Raw genomic sequence first — 5744 nt, 5'->3', positions numbered from 1 at the left:
AAAAAAAAAAAAAAAAAAAAAAGGCTTTCGAGCGCTTCTCGCCAGCCTCTGCTGCCCCCTGGTGGCCTCCTCTGGCCTACCCTCTGCCCTAGCCGCTCCAGCTGGGTCCAGCGTTTCTCAACGCGTCCCCACGTAACCCCCGGACAGTCCTCTTGCTCCCTCTCTGCTGTGCAGGGTGGACCTGTCCCTCCCCGGGGGCTGTGACACTGCGGCGGCTACACGGGCACCTGTTGCCGGCTGGAGCGTACCTCCTGCCCTCGCCAGGAGAGTGGGTTAGGCACCAAGTTCTTTCTCCTTCCACCCTGGTCAGGCATCCTCCTGGAAACCCGGTTGGAAAAGGGGAGATCCGGCCGGGTGCGGTGTCTCACGCCTGTAATCCCAGCACTTTGGGGGACCGAGGCGGACGGGTCTCTTGAGATCCGTTCAAGACCAGTCTGGCCAACATGGTGAAACCCCGTCTCTACTAAAAATACAAGAATTAGCCGGGCGTGGTGGCGGCCGCCTGTAATCCCAGCTACTTGGGAGGCTGAGGCGGGAGAATCGCTTGAGCCCGGGAGGTGGAGGTTGCAGTGAGCCGAGATCGCACCACTTCACTCCAGCCTGGGCGACAGAGAGAGATTCCGTCTCAAAAAATAAATAAACAAATAAACAAATAAATAAAAATCAAGGCCGGGCGCGGTGGCTCACGCCTGTAATCCTAGCACTTTGGGGGGCCGACGCGGGCGGATCACGAGGTCAGGAAATCGAGACCATCCAGGCCAACGTGGTGAAACCCCGTCTCTACTAAAAATACAAAAATTAGCCGGGCGTGATGGCACGCACCTGTAGTCCCAGCTACTCGGGAGACTGAGGCAGGAGAATCGCTTGAACCCGGGAGGCGGAGGTTGCAGTGAGCCGAGATCGTGCCACTGCACTCCAGCCTGGCGACAGAGCGAGACTGTCTCAATCAATCAATCAATGGGAGATCCGAGCGGGATCCCCTACTTGCAAAGCCCTGCCGACATATGCAAATTGTGCAAATACATGTAAATGGACCCCTTCTCTCCAGGGACGTTCTGGGAAGGCATAGCTTCTCTTCTTCCCACCATGGGGTCCAGGCTGCGGCCAGAGGCCTGGGCTGAGGCCGGTTCATTGAGTGCATACTGTGTGCAGGGCCCTCCGGCAGGTGCTGGGAACACAGCATGATCCAGGTGGACCCACCCCAGGGTGGTGATGGCCCTGACCCGACCAGCAGATAAATACTCATTTCAGCCGGGCACTGTGGCTCACACCTATAATCCCAGCACTTTGGGAGGCTGAGGTGGGAGGATCGCCAGAGCCCGGGAGGTCAAGGCTGCAGTGAGCAGTGATCACACCAGTGAATTCCAGCCTGGATACAGGTTGAGCAGAGACAGACAATCACGGGGTATCTTCTGGGCCTCCGGAAGGGGTGTGGATTTTGTTCTGAGGGTGCTAGGGAACTCTAGGAGAGTTTGGAGCAGGTGAGGAGTCTGATGAGATTTCTAGATTCTGAAAAATGGGTCATATCCAAGTGGCGGGAGTGGGGTGGCTGCCGAGTGGGGAGAGGGGGGTGGATTTGGAATGCACTTTGGAATTCCTAAGGAGGCCTGGAGTGAAGGCCCCTGCAGAGTGGGCGGGACCATCTCCTGCCCTAGCGGAGGGAATTGTGAGCCTGGAGAGGAAAAGCAGCAGAGTGGGGAGAATCAGGTCACACTTTCCTTGACTGTGATTCCAATGACAGGAGCGGGCAGCAGGACCCCAGGATGTGAGTTAGGAAGGGCCCAAGGCCGCGGCAGACAATGTGAGCAGAATGTGCAGGAATGGGAGAGTGGCGGCAGTGTCGGGGCACTGTCCCCTGCCCCTTGGTTCCCTGGGAGATGCAGCAGGGGTTGGGGTGAGAAGTTGTGAGCTGCTGTGACTGCAGCACGACCTGCTGGGTGGCCCTGGACATCAATTCCCCTTCTGTGAGCTAGGAGCGACAGTGGGATTTGAACCCACGCCATGGGGAGCCAGAATCTGTCCTTGAACTTCAACTCTGCACTCAACAAGTGCAAAAAGGCCAGTTTCGGTGGCTCATGCCTGTAATCTCAGCACTTTGGGAGGCCAAGCCAGGAAGATGGCTGGAGGCTAGGAGTTGGAGACCAGCCTGAACAATATAGTGAGACCCCAACTCTACAATTTTGTTTGTTTGTTGTATTTTTAGTAGAGAAGGGGTTTCACCATGTTGGCCAGGCTGGTCTCGAACTCCTGACCTCACATGATCCACCCACCTCTGCCTCCCAAAGTGCTGGGATTACAGGTGTGAGCCACCGTGCCCAGCCAAAAATTTTTAAAAGTTAGCCGAGTTTGGTGGTGTGCACCTGTGGTCCCAGCTATTTAGGAGGCTGAAGCAGAAGGATTGGTTGAGCTGGGGAGGTTGAGGCTGCAGTGAGCGGTGATTGCGCCACTGCACTTTAGCCTGGGCGACAGAAGGAGACCCTGTCTCTAAAAACATAAATAAATGCAAACTATTCTTCCTTGTTGCTGCTGCTGTCTGTAAGATTCCATAATTCGACTGGGCACAGTGCTCACGCTTGTAATCCCAACACTTTTGGAGGCCCAGGCAGGTGGATCATCTGAAGTCAGGAGTTCAAGCCCACCCTGGCCAACATGAAGAAACCCCGTGTCTACTAAAAACACAAAAAACTAGCCAGGCATGGTGGCAGGCATGTGTAATCCCAGCTACTCGGGAGACTGAAGCAGGAGAATCGCTTGAACCCAAGAGGCAGAGGTTGCAGTAAGCCGAGATCATGCCATTGCACTCCAACCTGGGCAGCAAGAGTGAAACTCCATCTCAAAAAAAAAAAAAAAAAAAAAAGATTCCATAATTCTAAGTCCTGAGACTCAACTGTGAGTCTCAGATTCTGTGATTCTCATATAGTCTGTCTTGGTTGCAGGAACTGGGGCTGGGGTCTCTTGGAGTCCCTACTCGTCTGTCCTGCTTTGGCACTGCCCTTGTCCCCACTGGTTCTGACTCAGGAGCAGAAGTGCAGGGCGGGTCAGGGAGGGGAGGCTTTGAATGTCGCTCCCCCAGGGATCACGGCCCTACCGAGGTGACACCTGGCACCTTGACAAGCCCAGGAACGAGACCCAGGAGCGCCTCAGCACCTGAGGAGGTGGGAGGAGTTCCTGGATTCCTGCCCTTGCTTATCCTTGGGTTAACTGGGTGAGCCCGGGTAGGACCTGTCCTGCTCCAGACCCCAGCGGACATCCAGGCTCTCGCTGGCCAGCCTCTGCCTCATCGGCCCCACTCACAGCCACGTGAAAGGATCCATTTCTGCCCAGCCCCAGGGCTTTCGCTCTGGTTGGTCTTGTACCTTCTCTCCTCAACAGCCAGGGGCGGTTCTTTTTGTTTGCTTATTTTTTCTGTTTGTTTTTCTGAGACAGGGGCTTGCTCTGTTGCCCAGGCTGGAGTGCAGTGGAGAGGTTACGGCTCACTGCAACTTCAACCTTCTGGGCTCAAGTGATCCTCCTGCCTCAGACTCCCAAGTAGCTGGGACTATGGGCACACCACCACCACGCCCAGCCTCTGCATGGGGTTGTGACTGTTCCTCTCCCTCCTGAGAAAGAACCAGGGTCTGTGTATTCCTTCAATCACCCACACCGGAATTAATGCAGGCCCCTGCACAAAGTAGGGACTCAAGGACAATTGAGGCTGCAACAAAGGGATGGTGTGTGTGGGGTGGGGGTGGGCACGTGGAGTTTGGGTAGAGGATTTGATATGACAGATGGGTGGATGGGTAAATGGATGGATGGGTGGGTGGATAGATGGATGGATGGATAAATGGATGTATGTATCAACCGGTGGGTGGTTGAATGGGTGAATGGATGGATGGATGGATGGATGGATGGATTGATGGGTGGGTGGGTAGATGGATGGATGGATGGATAGATGGGTGGATGGATGGATGGGTGAGTTGATGGATGGGTGGGTGGGTGGATAGCTGGATGGATGGCTGGATGGTTGGGTGGATGGATGGATGGGTAGGTGGATGAGTGGAAGGATGAATGGATGGGGTGGGTGGATTGAGTGGACGAATGGATGGACAGGTAGCTGGTTGGATGGTGGAGGAATCTGACTGAATGGAAGGATGGGGTTTGGCAGGGGGTGGGGGAATTCGGTGGTAGAGGGGATTCTGGGCACATTTATGAGAGGCTGAGTATGGCAAGGTAGGTGAATAGGTGCAGGCTAGTGATCTGGGAGCACATTCATCCTCTGTCAATGGCCCCTCAATAATGGGATTGGCCTCCATGTCTCAGCCAGTTGGGGCAGAGCTCTCCCAAGTGGTTCCCAGGCTGTTGCCACGTGGTTGAAGCCCTGGAGGGGCTCCAAGGCACAGGGAGGGGACTGAGGTGGAGATGAGGGTATGCAGTGGGCCTTGGTGGGGCCGTGAGCCTTCCACTCTCCTGATCTCTCATCCTCCAACTCACCTAATATCACCTCGCCTGCCCTGCAGCCTGGAGGGATCACCGCCCTCACTTTATACAGGAAGAAATGGCTCAGAGTGGGCAGGGACTTCCAGGCAGTTATGGCCTGAGTCCACAGTGCCACGCCCTGCTTCAGGCCCAGCTCAAGGTAAGGTAAGGTCACATCTAACAGAGCAGCTCCATTACAGCCTAAGCAGGACTCATGTCTCCTCCCCGTGTTCTAATCAAGGGGGTAGGAGGGTCAAGCCTCAGGGAGGGGGGCAGCACTGCACAGGGTCAAGTACCGGAGATCCTTCTCCCTCACTGCTCCTGTGTGTTGCTTCTTCATAGTCCAAAATGACTGCTGGAGCACTGGCCATCATGTCCACACACCAGCCAGAGGCGTTCTTTCTCAGAAATGGCACATCAGTACTGTATTTTTGTTTTGTTTGGTCTCGTCCTGTTTCCAGGCTGGAGTACAGTGGCACGATCATGGTTCACTGCAGCCTCAACCTCCAGGCTCAAGTGATTCTCACACCTCAGGCCCCCGTGTAGCTGGGACTACAGGTGTGCACCGCAACCCCCAGCTAATGTTACTTGGTAAAGACAGGGTCTCACTATGTCTACCAGTCTGGTCTCAAACTCCTGGCCTCAAGTGATCCTCCTACCTCAGCCTCCCAAAGTGCTGAGATGACAGCCATGAGCCACACCTGGCCATAGCTATGGAGGTTAGGAAATGTATTTTCTTTTCTGGGTGGCACTTAAGTATGAAGATTCCCTTATGGAGAAAGGAGAGTTTGTACTAGAAACCACAAGATGAATGACATTCAGGCAAAATTTTAAAATTTCCAGCTAGCACCCCCCATCCAATATACTCTAAGGAACATCAAAAGATATCCTGGGCTAGGCGGGGTGGCTCACACCTGTAATCCCAGCACTTTGGGAGGCCAAAGTAGGTGTCATGAGGTCGAGTTCGAGACTAGCCCGGCCCACATGGTGAAACCCCATCTGTACTAAAAATACAAAAAATTTGCCAGGCGTGGTGGCAGGCACCTGTAATTCTAGCTACTCTGGAGGCTGAGGCAGGAGAATCCCTTGAACCTGGGAGGCGGAGGTTGCAGTGAGCTGAGACTGTGCCACTGCACTCCAGCATGGGCAACCAAGTGCGACTCCGTCTCAAAAAGAGAAAGATATCCTGAGAAAATGTATGACTTTTCCCAAGCTTTTGCCCCGCATATGTAAAGAGCTTTCACGAAACAAAAAGGATACCATGGAAAGTTGAGCCCCTCCTGGATACC

This window comes from Pan troglodytes, chromosome 20, assembly GCF_028858775.2.
Source record: "Pan troglodytes isolate AG18354 chromosome 20, NHGRI_mPanTro3-v2.0_pri, whole genome shotgun sequence".
Classification (NCBI taxonomy): domain Eukaryota; kingdom Metazoa; phylum Chordata; class Mammalia; order Primates; family Hominidae; genus Pan; species Pan troglodytes.
Note: the sequence above shows the minus strand (reverse complement) of the source record.